Source organism: Marmota monax, unplaced genomic scaffold (assembly GCF_021218885.2).
Source record: "Marmota monax isolate L192 unplaced genomic scaffold, Marmota_monax_Labrador192_F-V1.1 WCK01_AAM20220418_F8-fsc00087, whole genome shotgun sequence".
Taxonomy (NCBI): Eukaryota; Metazoa; Chordata; class Mammalia; order Rodentia; family Sciuridae; genus Marmota; species Marmota monax.
In genome coordinates this window covers 337,533-360,651 of record NW_026693476.1, presented here as the reverse complement: position 1 = coordinate 360,651, position 23,119 = coordinate 337,533, and the positions used below count along the sequence as shown (strand labels likewise).

Here is a 23,119-nt window from a genome sequence, read left to right as displayed (position 1 = left end):
ATTGATCTGCTGCATTGCTGGGAGCTGTAAGCCAAGATGATTCAAGGATGTTAGCAGGTCTGTTGGGGGCAGAAGGCAGAGATGCAAGGGCTTCCTAGATTAGAAACATTTCTGTGCTCCTAATTACATATTTTGCAATATCTGAATCGAAAGTAAGCTTTAACAGGAACATGCATGAGGGACAACTGATAACCCTTCTACAGAAGGGGCCAACATGTGAACTACAGGGAAAAATAACATCAGATTCCTAAGCCTTTTGTAGATGTCAGGTTTACATCTCAAATACAAAGGGCCCCCTGCCAAGACTGAGCATTTGAGCCAAAAATAATTTATTTCTGCCATCCATCACTCCTACAGCTTGGCTCAAGGCAGCAAAACGGTTTCTAGGTGGAGGAACTTGGACTATGACTTTGCAAGAGACTACCACTTCAGCAGTCCACAAACAGGAATGCAAGAATATGGCTGATGAGTCCAGTCCCCAGTACTACCAAAAAAGAAAAAGAAATAATAATAATAATGAAGGTTGAGCAAGACTTTTCCTGTCTCTGTTGAAGTCTTCCCTGAGGCAGCCCTGGCTCTGCAGACCCTTTGGAGTGGAAAGCAGGAGTTACAGGCAGAGGAAATTCCTCTGGCTGGGTCAGCCTCAGTGTAGAGACCACAAGTCACTGTCAATTAACCTCTCATTGTTTCGGAGTCCTCATCATTGCAAAGAGGGTAATGTTACTTAACCTTGCTCACAGGGAGAGTGTCAAGAGGAAACTAATTAGAGATCACTTTGGAAAACACTACCAAGAATAATTGATGCTTTGAGTTTTACAAATGTGAGATTCACATCATTCTCTTTTTAAGTCCTAATGCTGGTCTAGCATACCTCAAAGACACACTGGCTCCTCTACAATTCTGCATACATATTAGCCTGATAACGTATTAGATTCTTTTCTCAGCAGTGAAAAAATATAGTCCCTAGATTAGAATGAAAAAAAAAAATCAGGTTCTTCCCTTAAATGTTTTGGATGCCTGAGCATGATCTGTCAGTAGCGTCCTACAATGCATCTGAGTTCCTTTAGAAAGTACATCATTTAAAATACCAGGTTCCCAATACTCCTGATTCTTCTTTTAGGCTGTAGGAGAAAAGATCTCCTTAAACCACAAACCTTTTCAGAGGTGTATCCCACAAGAGACTATTGTCCCCAGTCACTTCAGCTCATCACTCTTGCCTTCTGCATGCCAAACTTGGACTCAAGTCTCTCTATATAATGTTCTTGAGGTGTGGACAGGCGACAGTCAGCTTTGCTAGTGTCAGAAGGCAGCGGAGGGGATGGGTGGTAGGGAAGGGGGAACTAATCAATGGTTTCTGCCAACTTGAGGCCAGCAAGAACTTCATACCACTAAAGGAATTAAGCACATCACTAGAAACTCATAAAACAGCAAGGTTCAGTGCCCAGCATGGCCTAGATTTAACTGCAGCTCTCTACCCAGAAAGGTGGGACCAACCTGGTAAGCAAGGAGCAGGGCTTCTCCTCTGATGCATTTTAAGGACAGCTTCTTAAGAAGCGCCTCAGAAATGGCAAGAGTGGAACAAGAGGACAATCGGGTTTGTGATTTCTTGCAAATCAAGAGAGCAGTCATACCAGAGAAGTTCAATTCAGAAACATGTTTTTTTCAGATTTAAGGGGGATAACATGCATGCGAGAGCCAGAGTCCAAGTGGCCGGCTCAGGGCTGGCATATGAATTCACAGTGCTGCCACGCTCAGAATCAAGGCAGGTTCTGAGCTCCCCCCACCCCCACCAAAAAAAAAAAAAAAAGGTATGCTCTGAAGAATGTCGAAGCTCCTATCACCCAGAGGCAATGTTCATGGCACAACTACTCCAATCTGCTCAGTGCAAAACTAGGAAACTATACACCTAACAAATGTATTCAGTTCCATTCATGCCATCACACACTGGGGTTTAGGCAACCATCAAGTCATGGAGAAGGACATGTGGGGGTAAGGAAGGGGCAGAGAACCTGATGAAAGTAGGTGGTTTAAAAAATTACCTCTTTTGTTTATTAATAGATGTATGTTAGCATATATATTTGCACATGAATACACAGGCTCAGAGAGGGTGACTAGAAGAATATTTGTTAAAATGTTAAAAATCTCTTGTTTACCTCTGGGGGATTTTGCAGCTATCAACTCATTTAAACTTAACAAAAATCCAATGAGGTTTGGCTATTTCCAACTTCACAGACCAGAAACAGACACAAAAATGATGAGGCCAACATCATACACAGACCTGCAGAGCAGGGCCCATACCCTGGAAATCCAGAGCCAGTGCCCACATTCTTCAGCAGCTTCTCTAAGTTTGAAAAGTCATGTCATTTTGTGTGCATCTGTATTTTCTACAGTAAACATGCGGTTTTTAACTGGGAAAAAGGCCAATGTTGTTGATAACATAAGTTATATTAAAGAAAAAGCCCTATGATTTTTTCTAGAAGGAACAAAAAAAGGAAGACGAGGAGTTGTGATCTCCTCATTCTAGAAGACCTGCTATTCAGAAATGTTATCTCGTCAGTGGTGTGACTGAAGTGTCAGTCAGCAGATATTCAAGCACACTTTGTTCCAACTCCTTCCCCACTCATTCTGAAAATAAAAACTAGCAATATGTTTTCTTGGGCAAGGCCACAGTTGGATAATGAGTGGGTAGAGGGACAGTTTGGTGGCTTTGTGACCAGATTAACCTGGGTTCAAATTCTCTGCTCTTTGCCAGCTATTTGACCTTGTGCAAGTTGCATGACCTTGTGCAAGTTGCATGACCTTGTGCAAGTTGCATGACCTTGCTGAATCTCAGACACTATAGCCTTAAAAACAAGGATGCCCCCTCCTACCTTGTATGGGTGTTTGAGAACCATATAAGATTGGTGTTTTATAAAAGCCACCGGCACCTTAGAGACACAATCAGTAGTAGTTTGACTACTGTAGTAAACTTTAGCCTATTTCTTGATTTTAAAAATTACACAGGTTCACAGCTGTTTTCACTGAGAATGGCCTTCAATGAGTACAAGCAGAGCTTCCCTCATTCCTGCTGCTGAAGGCTTAATGAACAACCCACCAAATGAACAAAGGAGCCGGGGGGGGGGGGGGGAAGCTAGCAGCATAGGGGAGCTAAGGAGAGCAGGAAAGTTTATAGCTGATGAGGCATATATGGGTGTAAAGCTGAATGAGGAACAGGCAGGTGCTTCAACAAACCAACACCATCTGCAAGGGAGCTAGCCACCCCCTAGTCAGAAGGAATAGAAGACTAGAACAACAGGGAAGTGGGAATAGCCAAGCAGACAAAATTAATTCCACATTTTATTCTAATCACTGATAGAAACAAAAAAGCTGTGGGAGAGAGCCCTGGTTGGGAGCAGCACAACCACTGTGCTGTGTGACTGTGGGTAAGTATTTGCCCCCTCTGGACTTCTACTCAATGAGGCATTTGGGTTTGGGTTTGAATGTGCCTGAGTCCTCTTGTGGTCATGTGTCACATACTCGGGTAAGTTCATCTGAAGAGGCACTATGGTCAGGCTCAGGAGACAGCTTCTGCCCCAGCGTGGCAACTCACACCCCCCTAAAGATCCCCTTCACCTTTACACAGCCTTTGACTGCAGATCACATCAGTTAGGGTGGCACTGGGCAATCTCCCCAAGACTGTTCCAATCCCAGTTTCTAGAGCTTAACAACATTTTTGTGCCCCTTCCTTTACCCCAAAGTCTCGAGTCAATAAAGAAAACTCATCACCCTATGAAAATGCTCAAGTGCCCTCCAACCATACTCAACCCTACTGAAAATACTAATCAGCTCACCTGAAGACTTTGCTGCTGAGTGGAGGTAAATGTGATAAAGTATCTTTGAAAAAGAAAAAAAAAAAGAGAGAGAGAGAGAGGGAGGGAAGTGGGAGAGGGGAAGTGAAGCCATTGTAGAGCCAGAATTAGAATTTAACCTGAGTTTATTATTTTCCCAATGGCTACCTGCAAAATCTCTTTGATTTGAACAGAAGCCCCACTATGAATTTAACTGACTTTCCTGTGAAGGGGTTGGGGTAGACAAGCACACACGTCTCTCACACCTTCCTAGATTTTACAGAGAGAAACCAAGACTAGGAATAATAGCCAGTGTCTCAGCCTCTCAGAGATAAATCACTGGTTGCCCTCTCTCATCCTGGGAGCATTTTGGGTTTTTGTTTTTTTCTTGGACCCCGCACTGCTCTGCCACTTCCCTGCCAGGAGGTAACCTACTGCTATCAGGCTGGGAGCCAGTGTTCTATTGGAATAGATCTATGTGTCTATACCACAATTTAACAAGTCCCTCTCCACTGGCTGGTAACTGCAGGTAACTTGGGGTGACCATTTTCTGTATGAAGAACACTGAACAGGTGGCGTATCTCCTAGCCATAGTCAGGACTCCAACTGTCTTTTGGCATTTTCCCCTCCTCCTCTTCCTCCGCATGGGAGCAGCTAGTGAGAGCCTTGGACTGGGGAAGCAAAAGGGAAGGCAGTTGTGTCACTACACCTGGCAGCACCAGGCAGGGGTGGCCCAGTGGGGAAGGAGCCGGCCAGTGTGAGAACAGACCTCCTTGCCCATCCCTGAGGACCCTCGAAGCCCCGGCTGGTCTGGTGTGCTGCTGCGCCCAGTGCCAAGTGGCCCACAGCCAGGCCGGCAGGGCTGTCATGTCAGGGAAAGGAAGCAGCCGGGTGGGCAGAGGGCCAGGAGCAGCTCCCACTCAGCCGCCTCCAGGCTGCAACTCCTTTCCTGTCTCCCACTCGTCTTACAGGTCCCTTCCTTACCTCCTCAGTGGGGTGCTGGGAGGGCCAGCAAGAGTTGGAGGCATCCTCCTGCCACTTCCCATACCCCCTGCCCACCACCGTCTCCCAAGGGAATTTTCCATACCAGAGTCCAGACAGGGACACCTGATTGGATTAGAGGTCTGGAAAAACAAATTTAGCCCGTGGTTCAAAGGTTGACTTCAACACCATAACTGGGGTCTAACCACGGATTCCAGGGGGTTAATCATTTGTCCATTTAAAGCACCAACCGAGTAAACCGTCAACTAGCCTCCCAGGGGATATGGCCGTCAATGTCCCAGCCTCATGGTGAGCTAACATTCGGAAAGATCTCAAAAGACAAAGCTACCTGGCTGTCTTTGCAGGGCATGCCTCTTACACAGACTGTGTCCCCATCTAAGGTAGGCAGCTGACTGTCCCCTTAGCTGGCTTTCCAGGTCACACACTCAGATCGTCCAGCCTTAAAGGCCAGCTGCCCAAGTGGCAGACTGCATGTAAGGTGAACATTAATTCCAGACAGAGAACACCAAAAGATGACTGCAGCTAAGTGCTGACCACTCTCCAGACAGCAAAAGCTAAAATAATAAGGTTTCTGCTTTGCGGTTACTGCTGTTTTTTGTGGGGAGAGGGAAGCCCAAGTTAACAAGAGGAGGTTACTTGCCCAACACACACAAGGCACTAGGATCAGGACCCAGCAACACACATACATACAACCAAGGCAACAGAGAGATCAATCCACAAACCCACAGGTCAGCGCCAGTCAGACTCCTTCCAATCTTTGTGGTCAAGATGAGGACAATGTCCTTGTAGCCAGACATTTCCTGTCCATTGATGGGGTGAGGGCCCCTCAGTTTGTCACAGCTGCCAAGCCTCCACCACCATCACCACCCAGTTCCCTCTTTGCACAATAAGACTTAGTGCAGTGCAGAGGCAGATCTTTAGTATACTTGAAGTTAGACTCTCTGCACTCAGGTGAAAAGTCACCAAAGCTAAAGGTCCTCATGCAGACATGACTCATCTCTATTCTAAATTTACTGATGAGAGCATTCTACCTGAAACAGGGATTCCTTCTGTAATTTTTTTTTTGTCCCCTGTGCTTGAAATTATACCACAATTACTACCTTTATACATTAACTTGTTTAGTTTTTTTTTCTTTTCTTCTTATGAAGCAAGGGAAGCCCAAGGCTATCCTTAGAAGAATGATCCTCACACAAGCTTTACAGCAGCTGGCTCAGATGTTCAATGATTGTATTCATGAAATACAAACATTTTGGAAATCTCTTGGTTCAAACTCCTTTTACAGAGAATAAACTGAGGCAAAGAAAGGGAAAGTCAGAGTTACACACCCAAAGGCAGGTGATAGAAGAGTTGTGGCCAGAATCTCAGTATTCTCATGGCCTTGCCAATGATCTTTGCATCTCTTTGATATAAAATGCCTCCTTAAAAAACAGTCAAATAAATCTGGGACATACATCTGCCCCTTTTATCCCTTTCCCCTCTGTTTGAGTCAGGGTTTTCCCAGAGAAACAGAACCAATGGATGGATATATATTTAGAAAGAGATTTATTATAAGGAATTAGCTTTTGCAGTTATGGAGGCTGGCAAATCCAAAATCTACAGGATGGGATGACAGGTTTGAAGACCAAGAGTAGATGCAGTTCTTGGCTGAGGGCCATCTGCTAGAGAGAACCCTCCTTGCTCAGGGAAAGCAGTCTTCTTGTTTCATTTAGGCCTTCAACTGATTGGATAAGGCTCACGCAAGTTGTGGGGGGCAATCAAGCATTACTCAAAAGTCCACTGATCTAAATGTTAACTTTATCCAAAAACACCCTCACAGAAACATCCAGGATGATGCTCAGCCACATATCTTGACACGCTGTGGCCGAGCCAAGTTAACACATCAAATTAACCATTATATATAGCTTAATGAAAAAGCACAATCAGCAATAATCCCATCGTAATTCAAAATTTACTTCTGAAAACATCTCCTTTTTCATGAAAACCATTATTACATACAAATACTTGGATAGAGTCTCAGAGTTATGTGCTGAAGAGGACAGAGGGGAAGAATCAAGATTAATCTTAAAGTATATGCAGGCATGAGTATGTGTGCACCAGAAAGAGGTTCAATTTAATAATCCATTTCTCTGAAGGAAAAAGAGAAAACATGAAATGTGTAAGGATTTACGCAAGATGTGGAATGTTAATGAACAGCCTCATATTAGAATCTTGTGCTAAGGTGGCCAGATGGGGTCAGGTAACCTCAGGAAAGCTTTCCCAACCCAGAGATTCTGAGATCCTCTTTCTACTGGAATGAACAAACCTCAAGAGAATATTCCTCGTTCCTCATAACAAAAAAAGAAGTGTTGGGACATTTGATCTCCTGCCTCTCACTGCACATTCAACAGGAAAACCCGCCCTTCCAACTCTCTGCCCAGAATAACTGGTGTTACTGATGAGGAATGGCTGGTGTATTCCGGCCAGCCGGGAAATGCACCCCGTAAGCGACACTTCTGCATGTAACTGGCCAAGGTCTTCCCATAAAGAGATGGCAGGGGGAGAAAATGTAAAGAAATCACTTTGCACACACTTAAAAACACATTTTTAAAAATAACATACTTGTTTTACTCATTTCCTTAAAAATAACAGATAAGCAAAACCTAGATTATAGGAAACTAAAACACATAATCCAGCTTCTTCAATACCAATATAAAACGGTGACAAAAATGGCAAGAAACAGAAGGGAAACCTTATGGGTCAAAAGCCTAAGTGCTTATCAACCAACCTCACAGCAGAGACCTTGGATGAATCCCAATTCACATTAACAAACTATAAAAACAAAGTATAGGACCACTGAAAGAGCTGTGAATGCTGATTAGATATTTGCTATTAAGCTTCGTTTTTAAGGTGCTGGTATTGGATTACGTTGGCAAAGATTTCTTACATCTTTAATACATGAGATATTTACAGGTGAAATGACACGTCTGGAATTTGCGTCAGCGTATTTCCAAGGCAAAGGGGAACCAGGATGTGTTGATGGAACAAGATTGGCTGTATACCGACCTTGCTGAGGCTGGATGGTCGTATGCGTACGTTTATACGTTCTCTTCTATCCACTATTATATTTGCTATAAAACTTACTAAAAGAAGTTTTAAAATGGAAATCCAATTATATTTTTTTTTTCTGAAACTTAGGATCGATTACATTCACTTAAATTGTGAGCAAAACAACAAAATGTCAATGATTTCCACAAAAGAAAGAGCCGGCTTTTACAAACCATACCAAATCAGGAATGATTACTGTGCTCCTGGATAGAGCTCACGGGAAGCAGGGACTGGAGCAGTGAAGTAAGAGAGCAAGGAAAAAAAAAGAAAAAAAGAAAAAAAAAACTTAAATTTAATGTTTTTGGGTCTCTCCCCTCCACCACATTTTATGAGATTCAGGAATAGCTATTGCATCCAAAATAGAATCAGAATCCTGTTTCCACTTTCATCTACTTTCATATTTTTAAAGAACTCAAAGGACGCTGTCAGCTAGTGCTTATTCACTTCTACCATTAATTCAGTAATTCTAGGCTGAAAATTCAAAACCAAAGGGAAATAAACCAGGCTAGAGGCCCACGTTATGACAGCCTTTGAGGAATTAACCCAGGACAGTCACACTGAGGAAATGATGGGAGTATCCCACGGATTAAGTACTTCAGTAATGGATCATCCCCAGAATGATCTTCTAAGGGAATGAGAAATGTAAGGGCATGCAAAGATGAAAGGGAGGATAATAGCAAAAGTGATGTATGAAAATGCAATCTCCTTGAGATGAACCTTGTCAGGAACAGAATTACTTTGCTAGCCAAACCGGAGAACTTTAAAATGTAGATAGTGTCCTCCTCAGAGAAATTCAGAGGATGCCATCCAAACAGACTCATACCACAGAACAGAGACAGGAGCTAGAATGTATGTTCCCACTTTATTTTAGAAACCAAAAGCTTGCAGATTATTTTATTTCAGGCAATGGTGCACACAACTAGTCTCCAAGATGCTGCTTTGCTCTAGGAAGTGATGAATCTGTCTCAAGAAGGAGGCTGTAAGTGTCCAGGGCTCATTCATATCTTGAACATCACAGCCACCGAGACTCTCTGCTTGGTCTCCTACGCCCCTCCTGTGCTAGTTCCTATAGCATTTCCCAAAGAGCAACAGCACCACTCAAACTTGTAAACAGAATATTCTTTCTGAGGATGGGTTCTGGGCCTGGGTTCTAAGCCTTCAGAGCTCAAGAATACCCTGAAACTTATGTAAATGTATATGTGGACACTTCTTCCACAGAGAAGGCTCACAGCTTTTCCTTGGACCCCGAAAGGATCCATGGAACAAAGACAAAACAAACACAAATCCTGTTATAAACCACCGCTCTAAAGAACCCATAATACATTATAAATCATTAAAATATGTCAGAAGTGATCCAGAGTAGTTTTGGGGAAGAAGAGCAACTTCGCCACTATGTGCCACGAGATCTTCTGTTGGGCTGGCACAGAAGAGAAAATAATGGCAGTAAGCCCCAAACCAGGCAGCAGCACACACCCATCATGTGCAGGGGATGGAGAACGAGACCCCTAGCAACGGCAAACAGTCTGATCCAGTCTGTGATCTCAGCTAGCAGCCTATTTTGCAGATGAGCCCAGCAGAGAGGATCTAGAAAGGTAAAATGAATTACCCTTTAGCACCCCACATAACAGCAGACATGAGCTAGCATCTCAACTTTGGTTTCCGTCACCCCTTGATACTCAACCTAGTGGTACTTGGCTAACTGGGACTTTGAGATGTCGGCCTTCCAGCAACATTAATTCACCTGCTTTTCAAATCATCTGTGTTATCTGGCAGGTATATTCAGAGAGAGGGAGTTTGCTCTTAGAGTCACTAATACACTGCCTCTCTGGGATATATCCCTAATTTATAAGTCTGACCCCGGTTTTATGGGTCCCTAGCTGCTTACTTGGGCTGTGAGTCAAATCACATTAATCAAACCATAACCTACTCAATACACAAAATGCTTTTGTTAGTTAATCCTCTTCTCGGAGGAAAAAGAATTAAGAATTAAAATCTGGCCAAAGTCACCAACTCATTCCTAACAAACCTTCAAAATGTCAGCAAAGTCATCTTGCCAACAAATAATATCATGAGAATTCCTGGGTAAAGAGGGGATTCTAAAAGTTACACAAAACTCTCCAAGAATGAGAGACCCAGTTCAGGATTAACAGGAAGTCAGGAAAGTAAACTGGGGAGATCAAGCACCCAGCTCATCCAATATGGGTCTTTAGGGCAAATCTTGTTTCTTGGATTCTTCTTTTCCATGACATCTTTTGCCCTGGATTTCATAGTTTGCATTGAGCCAAGGACATAGCTCAGTGGTCAAGCACTTGCCTCATGAGGTGCAAAGCCCTGGGTTCAATCCCTGGAATCACAAGAAATCAATTAATTACCTACTTTATCTTCCCTGAGTGGGAGGAGGTATAGAAGTGGGCTAGGTGGCAGGGCAGGCAGCTCATAAACTAAACTTTGCTGAAGAAAATATATAGGGATGATGAGAAAGTCTCACCACTTTGGATTAAAAATTTCTTTAAAAAACCTCCCATTTTCCAGATAAGAAAAATGAGGACCAAAGAAGATTCACACTTTGTTGGAACTCATGAAGTTATGCAGTTGGTGGAGAATTGGGACTACCACTCAGGTTACCTGATTCCTTCTATGCACAGTCTCCCTGCATCAGGTGCTCTCCAGCCTGCTCTGACATATTTATGGACAGTGCTCTGACTTGCATGACAGCATTTTGCTGCTTGCTGTCTTCCTTCCCCCCCCCCCATCTCTTTTGGACTCCTGCTAATTTTTCCCCCTATTGTGACTTCAATAAGTTTTCTTCTAAAAAAAAAAACAAAAAAAATATTCTTCAAACTTCTATCTGACCCTCTGAAATGGGTCAGATACAAGTTTGAAGAATATTTGTTAAGTCAACAAATATTCTGCAATGGTCTCTGAAATGATCTCTGACTTAATAAGTTTAGGATTATCTATTGCTTTCACTAGAGAAATACAGAACATCTTGTTGGCTAGAAAAAGCAGCTACTTGAATCAGCACTTACTTAATAGGGTGTCATGGTAAACACCAAATAACTTCAAGTCCTTGGTATAGTATCTGAAAGAAAAGTCAGAGAGAAAGGAACACAGAAAGCCCGTGAAGCTGTAGAGGTGGTGCAGATGGTACTGATTATGCTATTTTAAAACAATCAGAGTTTTTTTGTGGTCGTTTTGTGGTGCTTGTCTAGTGTCTTAAACTAAGCTACACCCCTGTCCATCCAAAAGGATCTTTAAAGACATTCTTCCATTTTAACTATGAAACCCTCTCATTAAAAAGGAGACTTTGTCATCCTGCAGTATCATTTTTTTTAAATGCCTAAAACCAGTCATCAAATTATATATTCTATAACATTTCCTCCCAGTGTCATTTGTTTTGGCCAAATAAGTTTTCATTTTGTTTTTTGCTTTTGGTACCTGAGAATTGAACCCAGGGGTGCTTAACCACTGAGCTACATCCCCAGTCCTTTATTTTATCTTATTCTTTTTATTTTTAAAGAGGGTCTCACTGATTTGCCTAGGGTCTTCCTAAATGGCTGAGGTTGGCTTTGGACTTGTGATCCTCCTGCCTCAGACTCCTGAGTTGCTAAGATTACAGGCATTCACCACTGTATTCAACCCAAATAATTTTGGGTTTGGGGGGACTTGGGATTGAACCAGGGGCTCTCAATCCCTGAGCTATTAGGGATAATAGGAATCTGCCTTCCTATTTTTAAATTTTATTTTGAAACAGATCTTACTAAGTTGCTCAAGCTGGCTTTGCAATCCTCCTGCCTCAGCTTCCCAAGTAGCTGGGATTACAGGCGTGTGCCGCTATGGCCAGCTAAGGTCAAACAGATCTTACAGGCTACTGGGTAAAGGAGGGAAAGTTGCCAGTGAGCCCTGGTCAAAGCTAACATCACCCCACACACCAGTTTCCCCATGAGCCTGGGCTTCCAGGTATGAGCCAGCTCAGCAGATGATATTAACTGCTAACTTGAGTAAGCCAGGCTCCCATCAATAGCAGCTTTATTTTTCTGTCTTCCAAATCCTGTGGTCACATCTCCTGTGATCTCATCAACAACATTGTAAAAGGGTCTGGCATTGTAGCTCAATAACTGGCCACACAGAATACTCATCAAGATGCTCTCCCTGGAAATTCACTCTGTGCTTGGCCTCCCTCCGACTGAGTACAGAAGAATGAGCGATGATCTTGGGAATGAGCGATTCTTCTTGAACTTCACACTCTACCCTGTCTTCTCTTCTTACCTTACAAAACAGGTCAATTTTCAAGGGTTTGTTCCACATTTTCTTCTGTCTCTCTCAACGCTTTGACATCTTCCTGTAGTTTTAAATATGCACCTGCTCTGACCAGAGGCCTCACAAAGTTGAACCTCTCACCACAATCCCAGGCCTGCACTTCAGATCTACATTCCTAATGACGCCCCAGTGTTATAACCGAAGATCCAGAGTCCCAAAATGCTGCCATGCACATCCCAGGTAACAAGGGACAGGAGGCAGCTGAAATAAGGAGAAAAGCACACGCTATGCAGTCAGCAGCCCTAGGTTCATTCAGAAGATGGCCACATTTACACGGTATGCCTCGGGGACACTCATTTCACCTCTCCCAGTCTCAGTTACCTCATGGACACAATGTGCCAGAACGTCACCTTGAAAGGCTATTGTAAAGATTAAATGAATTTCCATTTGTAATACGAGTATCTGACCTGGGTCATTTCAAAAAGTTCCCAAAAGCTTGCTACAAATCAGCTCGGACAAGTGTCCACTCCTGTTAATGCCTTCTTTGTTCTTACTTCTCAGGCTCAAAACCCTGGAGTCAACTTTGACCTGTTCCTCACCCCTTTCAATCAAACCAGTTGCCATATCCTTCCTTTCTGAATTTCTCCTTGTATTTCATTGCCACTCTCACGGGAGTGGACACTCACCTAGTTAACACGTCACTCCCTTTATTCTTCTTTTCAGAAACCCCTAAATTACTGCACAAGTAGCACAGAGTCCAAGTCTCAACAAAGCAGCCCCTGACTCTCCTTCTTCACCTTAACCCCCAGCCCCAAAGGGCTGCTCTGCATCCTGCAGAAGGCATCATGTTTTCCTGTCTTGCCACACCGTCCCTACTCAAGAAATCTGGGATGTCTCTCCCTTCCTGGAGGGAAGCAGGACCTATAGTGGTGAAAGGTTTGCGTCTCAGTTTTTCATTTAAAAAATGAGGTACTGGTGGAGCCTACCTTATAGGAATATTTTAAATGTTCAGAATTATTTCATTTTGTATGACTCCTTATGATATACTTTTCCTTATCTTATTCTGCCTCATATTAGTTTTAAAAATAAATATCAGACTTAATAATTCATACCTTACTGTGGGCTCTCCCTCTCCCACGTCACCTCCCAACCATAAGTTCCTTGTGTTCACAAGTGGTGTTACAGTGATTCCACCACACCATGGGCCTTCACGTACTTCTTGAAATGAATACAATTAGGTGAAATTATTTCCTTCCTTGGGTCTCAAAGGGAAAAATGAAAGAGACTAGGAAATCTAGTGATCTAACCAAAAATCACAGCAGGTAAGACAGGGCCCCGGAAATAAGCTAGCTCTCCTGACTGCATCTGATAGCCCGTCAGCACCCAGAGCCAAGCATGCTTAATTATCCTGCTTAAGAGGCAGTCATGACAGAAAGTAGCAATTAGCTTCAAAAGTTAGACAGAACGTTCTCCAAAAAGAATTCTGCGTTCCTTGGTCAAATGTCAGCAGCCCTTGTCTGTATCAAATGGCCCTGTGGGTCCTTCCTCCACTCCCAGCTTTTAACCCTTGCTTCAGCTGTGCAAAGAATGGAGGTAGTGAGAGCTGTTTGTGTTCATGGTGTAAAACGCTCCTCCACTCTCCCCTGATCTAACAGATCAACTGCTTGTCTCCCACCCAAGGAAAGATGGGAGTAGCAATAACAAGAAATTAAAATGATCAATGAGAAAAGACCAACACTCAATATTCTCAAAACAATAATGAGACCAAGAAAAAAGTAGGTAGCGGAAGATGGAAGGCAGGGAACTCATTCAAATACAGAGAAATTTGTATTTAAGAGTATCTATTTAGACTGAAATTAATGCTCTGGCAGTTTAAGGGTGTTTTATTTTATTTGTTGTTGTTTTTTCTTATAACCAGTGAGGCACAAATTTCTTGTTTTTCTCATCTTACCTACAAACAATCAGAAAACCCCTTTCTTAAAGGCCCAGAATTAAGCTGTGAAGCAAATATAAGCCCTTAAAGAAATCTGTAAAGATTAAATGCCATATAGGAAGTGGTGACCAGAAATATCTAGCAAACCACTAATTTGACCAATAAACACAAGTACCTATTAGGGAAATAGAACCAACCATGTTCCTATGGTAACTATCACCTGGCCAATTCTGATTGTGGCTACACTATGGTTCAATTCAATTGACATTTACCTTATTTAAAAAAAAAAATTTAAATGGGGGCGGGGGCACGAAGGGGTGTTTCTTCAAGTCTCTCACTCTTTGGTTTCCTATATCTGGTTTTATATTTAAAACATCTCTGGTACATGTATACCCCCCCCCAAAAAAAAAAAAAAGAAAAGAAATGATGAAAATTCATATACGCAAAAGAGAATAAGACAAGAAATCACAGACTGGAAGAAAATATTTGCAAAAGGAGTATCTGATAAAGGACTGCCATCCAAAATATACATAGAACTCTTAAAGCTCAACAATAAATAGCCCAATTTAAAAAAATGGGCAAAAAAGATCTGAACAGACATCTCACCAAAGAGAACATATAGATAGCAAGAAAGCATATGAAAAGATGCTCAAAATCATATGCCATTAAGGAACTGCAAATTAACTACAAGATGCCACTATCCACCTATTAGAATGGCCCAAATCTAAAACACAGACAACATTAAATTCTGGTAAAATGTGGAGCAAAAGAAACTTTCATTCATTGCCAGTGGGAATGCAAACTGGCACAGTCACTCTGAAAGTCCAAGTTTCTTACAAAACCAAGCAGGGATATAACTCTGACCATAGGATCCAGCAGGTACACTTCTCGGCATTTATCCAACTGAGATGAAAATTTATGTCCACAAAAATTACCTGCATATCTTTATAACAGCTTTATTCACAATTGTCAAAACTTGGAAGCAACCAAAATATCAATTCATGAATGGATATATAAACTGTTGTACCTCCAGACACAGGATATTATTACACACTAGAAACAAATGAGCTGGGTATGGTGGCACACACTTGTAATCCCAGAGGATTGATTGGGAGGCTGAGACAGGAAGGTTGGGAGTTCAAAGCCAGCCTCAGCAAAAGCAAGGTGCTAAGCAACTCAGTGAGACCCTGTCTCTAAATAAAATACAAAACAGGGCTGGGGGGTGGGGGGGCGGTGTGGCTCAGTGGCCAAGTGCAACTAAGTTCTATCCCTGCTACCCACCCTCTCCCCCCAAAAATGAGCTATGAAGCCAGAAGGAAAGGGGAAGGAATCTTAAATATATGTTATGAAGTTTTAGGAAAATGCCAATCTGAAAAGGCGACCTAATATATATATATAATTCCAACTATATGACATTCTGGAAAAGGCAAAACTATGGAGAGAGTAAAAAGATCCATGGTTGCCAGGGGCTAGAGTGAGTGAGGGCTGACTAAGTGGGGCACAGGATTTTTAGAGCAGTCAAACTCTTCTGTACAATAGTGGTGGATACATGTCATTATACATGGGTCAAAACCCACTGAACTGTACAACCAGGAGTGAGCCCTAAAGTAAACCAGGAACTCTGGCTGATGATGTATCCACATAGGCTCATCAACTGTAACAAATGTATCACTCTGGTACAGGATGTTGGCAGTGGCTGGGCATGTGTGGGGACTTACCAGAACTCTCTCTACTTTCTGCTCAATTTTGCTGTGACCCTGAATACGCTCTAAAAAAAGTCTATTTCAAAAATTTATGTGTTGGGCTGGGGATGTGGCTCAAGCGGTAGCGCACTCGCCTGGCATGCGTGTGGTCTGGGTTCCATCCTCAGCACCACATACAAACAAAGATGTTGTGTCTGCCAAATACTAAAAAATAAATATTAAAATTCTCTCTCTCTCTCCTTCTGTCTCACTCTCTCTCACCCTCTTTAAAAAAAAAAAATGTGTATATTATGTATACAATCATTTCCCCATCTTATATGCTTTATAAGCATATGCCCTTTTCCACAACTCAATAAAAATTAAAAAACAAAAATGGCAATGCTATCCTATCAGGAAAGAATCACAATGAAATATTTTAAAATGTCATATACTCATTCATTCAACAAATATTTACTGAACATTTACCATATGCTACCCATTATTCTAAGTTCCAAGCTGTGGAGATTAAATTCTAGTGGATTTGAAAGTCCAGCTTTCAAAACCACCTTCAGAAATCACTGTCAATACCTGCCGAAGGAAACAGTGGAGGTAGGGGGTGGGGCGGACGGGGAGGGGGACTAGGGGAGGAAAGTGATTCTGTGACATTTACAGTCGTCCCAAGTATGGGAAAAAATGGTCAAAAGTTTCCTTCCTATAATGCCCTGCCTAAATTTCACCAAGCCTCAAATGATGAATACGCATAGTACTGGGATGAATGCAAAACATGTCTTAATAAATAAAACCCAGAAAGAATGGTTCCTGTTTTGTCATTTATGGAAAGAAAACTACATATACATAAAACACCTCTCGGAATAAAAGTCAGTCCTGTTTCCTTAACTACACATAGCAAATGAGAGCTGTGTGCCCAGGACTGAGCCTTGGGCCCCTGCATGGAGGGAAGCCTGGGGTACCACAAGTGGCCCTCCAGCCTCCGGCACACCTCACTGGAACCCTGTTGCTAGCCTACATGTATAGAATATGACCTGCTGCACAGATGTAGAAACCCCATGAATTCTCCTATGTGCCTTTAAAATGACTAACTTGCTTGTAACAGCTCATGGCACACTGTGTTTCCACCAAGGCTTTCGAAGTTCTGGCAGCCTTGAGGTCAGAGGAAAGGAAGTCTAAATCGGCCTCCAGAGACGGATTCAATTTTGTGAAATGGGACAGTCTCTTCCACCCAAGGAGAGGTTGCTGATCTTTTGTTACCATTCCCCCATCACACAAGATGCAATACAGCCCAAATCCAGACCCCACACTCACTGCAGTACTCTCTCAGAAGTGATACCAGAAGTGGAAATGGAATCATCTTCCTTCCTCACCCATCCTTTCTTTCTTCTCTCTCTCTCCCTCCCTCCCTCCTTCTCCACACCTGAAGTCAAGGATCCCCTCTGATTTTCTCAGATGTACAGCAAAAGGCCTTTCCCAGATTTGGCAGAGGGTAAGCATGACAGGAAGGGGAGAGGTAGTGAAGCAGTGGCCCCTCAGGCTACCTAAAATCATTAAGCACCATAATCATTCAGTGCTGGAGTTATCAAGCTCATAAAAACAGCACTATGCAGATCTGCTCTGGCATGCTTCCAGATGGTGCTTACCTCTTTCAGGGGTCATGTGAGAAAGGTGAAAATTAACCGAGAAAATCATTATCCTCTCTTTGGAAACCTCTTCTATGGTAGGAGCAAACTGTTAACATATAAACAATGCTTCATGCCTACATTTCTGCCTTCTACTTATAACCAATTCACCATTAACACAGTTTCTGGAAATTCATCATATGCCACTCTGTGTTCAGGACATACAATCTCTGTCATGTGTATGGGCTCACTTAAGTCTTTCATTAAGAAGACACTGAAGCCAGACATAGCGGTCCGCACCTATAATCCCAGCTACTCAGGAGGCTGAGGCAGGGGGATTTCAAGTTGGAAGCCAGCCTGCGCAACTTAACAATACCCTGTCTGAAAATTAAAAAATAGAAAGGACTAGAGACATAGCTCTGAAATATAGTACCCCTCATTTCAACCCCTAGTACTACAAAATAAATAAGATATTGAACCCCAAATATTTCACACAATGCAAGAGATTGAAAGAGAGGCTAAGGTGTGGCCTGGTATGGTAAAGACAGGCTACTCAGAAGTGAGCTTCCCCTGAAGAGAGGAAGAAAGAATTCAGATAGGCTGGGAGAAAAAAGAAAAGAATTCCAGGCAGACAGTTGTGTGCCCAAAGGTCCTATTAGGAATTCTGCAACTGGCCTTGCCAACTAATGGCCACGCTAGTTTAAGGTCATGAAAATAACAAATTTACACAAAACAGTGTAGATCTCAGAATGATTTTAAAAGCCTAATGATGGTAGGATATCTGTAAAGTGGAGGACTCCAGAGAAAGAAGGAATAGAGATGGACAGCAAATTCTGAACAGTCTTGGCAGTCAACAGACCTAAATTCCAATCTGTCTTCAGGGTACAGTCTGGGACTCCAGCGAGGTTCTTCTCTCTAAGCCCTGGTTTCCTCATTTGTAGAATGGAGATAATAATGTCAGTCATCAGATGAAATGAGGCAACACAAATCAATTATCTTGTTTAGTAGCTGATATGTAGCTGTTCAAGAAATGGTGAAGGTTGTAATCACATGAAAAGAAACCAAGAAAAGCTGTCCAGTTAGGTATGAATAAGGGACTACTAAATTACAATGTCTTTGAAGAAAGAAAGTTGAAGGGTCTAATCTGTCTTGTACTTCCATATTCTACCTTTCAACCTTGGTAGACTGCTTGGGCTATAAAAATCTAATAGACATGGTGCCTGTCTGGCTTAGCTGCAAAGAGGACAGTCTTTGTGGTGCTACTTTCCAATAATCACCTTAATAATTAAAAGGAAAATTACCATCTTCACTCTGAGAGAATGACAGAATATTTTTAAATCCAGTTGATTAACTCATTCTATATACTTCTACAGGGCTGGCAAAGAAGCTCTGCAAAGATTTTCATGAATGTCTTTGTAATAGACAGTGTGACAGGTCCTTTTAGGACCTTTGGAACCTTTTGCTTCTTAAGCCAGGAGCAAAAGGTAATGCTTTAGTCTATGATGTCCTAGAGTCTATGATGTCCTGATGGGTCTGAGAAAGGATTTTCTACAAAACAGGTAAATTAAGATGTATGCATTCATCCACTCATTCCTTTCCATTCATCTGTTCGTTTATTCGTGTTTTTAAAATCAAACATCATTTGTGTACCTAAATTGTGTACCTGCTAGGTAAAAGAGTACCGGGCAGAAAGGATCGTTGAACTCAAGGGGCTTACATATATATGTATTATGATATATACGTATTTCTGTGATACTGGGGACTAAACTCAGGAGCACTCTTCCATTCTTTTTTATTTTTTGAGTCAGGGTCTCACTAAGTTGCCCAGGCTGACCTCCAACTTGCAATCCTCTTGCCTCAGCCTCTCTGGTCACTGGGATTACAGGAACTTGAAGGGATTTACAGTTTAAAGAAGAAAATGAACAACTATCTATCAGAAGCCAACTAGTACCATAAGGACAAAATTAATTCTGGCTAGCAAGGCTTCTATAAGGGAGCTAATCATCTGGGCTAGGATTTGGACAATCAGAGTTGGTATAGGTGGTTCAGCTTGACTCCTGGAGGTTAGAGAATATGTGTTCCACCTGGGATGGAGAGCTGTCTCCCATAAGAATAGCTAGATAACTTAAGGTGGCTCAGGTACAAAAGAGGATAGAGGTAGGCAAGCATTGGAATTGTGACGAATTTTGAATGCCACAGTCAGGAGTTGCTTCCATTGGTTATGTCCATACTTCCTAGTATGTGGTACTCAGAAAACTATAAAGAAGCAAAGGAAAAAGGTGCAGTATCTTAGATAGGTTCAGGCTCCAGACCTCTTAAGCTTTTTGTTTTCTTCCTTCATGAGTAAACAAGGCCTTTTCTTGCCTTAGCTTATCACCCTCGGAACCAACCTTTACCCTTTCTCCTTCCCTTCTCTGGATAACTAGGAATTAGGCAAACAAACAGGTAAATTATGAGGAAATCCAAAGACTCAGGCCATTGCCGAGGTCACTTCAATCCAGCTACATCTGCTAGGTTTTCCGACTGGTATCTGTTTACACTCTAATCCCAGAAGTGTTTGAAGGCCATCTTTGTCTTCCTTTGTGTCATATAAAGGGCAAGCTGGACTTCCCATCTATGATCTTGGTTCCATTTGGTGCCATCTTATTTTCTCTTGGGCCAGGCTGACATCAATGTTTCCCCACCTCCAAGATACACAGCCAGTATGCTCCCAGCTGAAGACAATCCATTAAATGCACAGAGCATTCTCCTCCACTTCCCCATCCTCACATCCTCCACTTGGACAATTCCATTCTTACCTTAGTTCAGATATCTCATCTCTTCTAGACAATACAGTAAAGAAATGTTTCCCCCTACAAACCATTTATATAGGGTGCAAGGTTCTCTCTGTGCCCTATCACATCCTTCTTAATATAAGCATTGAGTACCCCAACCTTGCCACCCAAGTCGCAATTTTAAAGGTCCATTTGGTTCTTAAAATGTGTTCTACATTAGCCAGTTGCAGGGGTGCACACCTGTAATCCCAGCCACTCCAGAGGCTGAGGCAGAAGGATTACACATTCAACACCATCCTGGGCAACCTAAGAGGACCCTGCCTCAAAATAAATAAAAAGGAGCCAGCGCCTATAATCCCAGCGGCTTGGGAGGCTGAGACAGGAGGATCACAAGTTCAAAGCCAGCCTCAGCAAAAAACAAGGCACTAAACAACTCAGTGAGACCCTGTCTCTAAATGAAATACAAAAATAGGACTGGGGATGTGGCTCAGTGGTCAAGTGCCCCTGAGGTCAATCCCCAGTACCCACCCCAAATTTAAAAATTTAAAAATTTAAAAAAATAAAATAAAAAGGGTTGGTGGTATTGCTCAGTGGTAGACAGGCCCTGAGTTCAATCCCCAGTACAACAACAAAAAAAATGTATTCCATATTAGATAATAACAATATCTTGCCTGAAGAAAAGGAAGAAAATACTTGAAGACAAGTAGGAGGGCAGAAAAAAGAGGCTCCTTAGGTGAGGTAAATTCAGTTGCAGCAGTCATACTTGGGCAGGGTTCAGGGTTACCCACTCATCCATCACAGCTCTTAAAGACCATTAACTTGCTAGCCATTATCCCACCACATTTCCCACACTCAGTCTCTTAGGATAACACTGCCATAGGAGATATAGAGTTAGTGTGTCACCCCACAGGTTAAGACTTCTACAGAGCAGGAATACAGCATCACCTAATTGCATTCAGCCTAGCACACAGTGGAGGGGTAAGCGATTCACTTGAGGGGGACAGCGGGGAACAGTTAAGAAAACCAGAAAATGCAGAAACTCCCAGAAGTAATAATCCAATTCTGGAGGCCATTATGGACACTGGCCATAAGATGCATTCAGTGCCCCTGTGTCGCTGCTTTCCCACAACCTCTCACTTGCCCACTTCTCCCAACACTCCTTGCCCCAAGCCTACACTCAATCCTGAGCCTCGGCATGTCCCCTGGGTGCAGGTCCCACCATTGTCCAGCCTCCAACAAGGCCATGTGTGGTTGGGAAGCCTCCTAGAGCTAGATGGCGAGCCCTTTAGGGCGGTGAACTGCTGCCTAGCCCTCCACCCACCCGTCCTTATTGTGCCATTTGCCCAGTCTGAGCGCAGTCAAAAACGCTAATGTGAGTCGGGAAAAATGGAGGGGTGAAGAAAGGAGAGGAAGACATTTCACCAGGACCCAAGATGACCTGCTGCCCCTTTCTGAGCCCCCACCCTGACCCTGCGGTCCTCCGGTGGGGCTAAGGGAGCGAGCAGGCAGGGCAAGAGGAGCGCTGTCCGTCCCGGTCCACAGCTGCACACAAAGCCCTTCACCTTCTCCTGGCCTTCCAAGCTCCTCCCTGGGCTTCGTTTTTCCGAGGGTCTCTGATGCCCCCTTCGGTGGTCGGCGGGACGGTCCGACTCCCTCTCGCAGCGCTGCCTCCTCCCTCGCGTGGTAGCCTCCTCCCAGCCCCTAGCCAGAGACCCCAGAGGGAGCTCAGCCTCGGCTCTGGAGGCGCGAGGGTGCACCATGCGCCCGGCAACCCTTAGCCCGGAGGAGAGCGGACAACGGTGCAATCTGGGGGACACGACTTAGCCCAGCCTTTCAGCCACAGCTCTCATGCACACACCCCATCCCCGCAGTGGTCAGGTCGGGTCCCTATCAGCACCATCCTCAGGCGGCGGGGGAGCCCAGCCACAGCCGTGCTCCTACCTGCGTGGCGGCGGGCGCGGCGAGGAGCGGGGACACCAAGCGTCCTGGCCCGAGCCTCGCACCGCGGCGCGACTGCCCTTGTGCTGCGGCGGCGGCGGCGGCGGCTCCAGCAGCCGCTGGCTGGCTCGCTCGCTGGCTGGCTGGCTCGCTGGCAGACTAGCTAGCCGACTGGCTGGCTGCCCGGCTGACTCCTCACTGGGGCTTCCTGTAGGGCTGGACAAAGGACATTTCCTGGGAGGAGCAGGGGAATGTTCCCAGCATGCCTCGATTTGTAGTTCGCAGGGACTTCCTGCCACCACAGCAGTACCCCTGTCGAGGCTAGGACCCCAGGACTGGAAGGCAGGCATACATTCCCCGAAATGCGGGAGGACAGGGCTAACCTGTGCCCGGTGCCCTGGACCCGCCTGCCGACGCGTGGTGCCGGAGCTGCGCTCCCAGCACGGGCTGCAGCGTCGGGGTTGGACATCGCCGCAGAGCTGTCGCAGTGTGCGGAGGCTCTGCGGTGGGAGCGGCCTTTTCTTTAGAAATGAGGAAGTTTGTGGTGGGTTCTCTTTGAGTTGACTTTTTTTTTTTTTAATAGATTTTCTTTTTTATGCCGTCAGAATCCTGGTGGAGGCGGATTAAAGAAAAGAACTTGACTGCTCACCAGGAATTCGGGTTCCTTAAGATCTTGGCGCTTCACCCTTAAAACCATACAGGGCTGATTGTTTCCAGATCCTGACCCGGTGACATTCCTCCCTCCGAAGTTGGCCTTGGCCCAGACATCTTTTCAAGAAAAGCAATTGAATTAAGAGGTGGAAAATAAATTACGTGAATTAAACTTTAGACATGTAAAATCCAGTGTGCTGTTGAATGAAGAACGTACTGGACTTTCTGCTAATCTTAGCTCCATTCATCTTTAAGACTCAGCTCCCTTGATCCTATAAAAACAGACATGATGCCTAAGGTATATTGAGTGTGTGTTTGGAGGATGGAGAAATTA

The 23,119-nt window shown here is 43.7% G+C and overlaps 1 protein-coding gene across 2 annotated transcripts in view; it reads right to left on the bottom strand.

The window, feature by feature from the left end:
- Positions 1-22,265, bottom strand: part of Znf697 (zinc finger protein 697) — a 29,324-nt gene extending 7,059 nt beyond the window's left edge. Inside the window, exon 1 of one of the 2 annotated variants that reach the window (XM_046458164.2) lies at positions 22,138-22,265. The gene's annotated coding sequence lies outside the window, so the exon portion shown is untranslated. Of the gene's footprint in view, positions 1-4,811; positions 10,591-22,137 lie in introns of those variants that run through there. The other variant, XM_046458165.2, reaches the window with a different exon arrangement.
- Between the last annotated feature and the right edge of the window lie 854 nt (positions 22,266-23,119).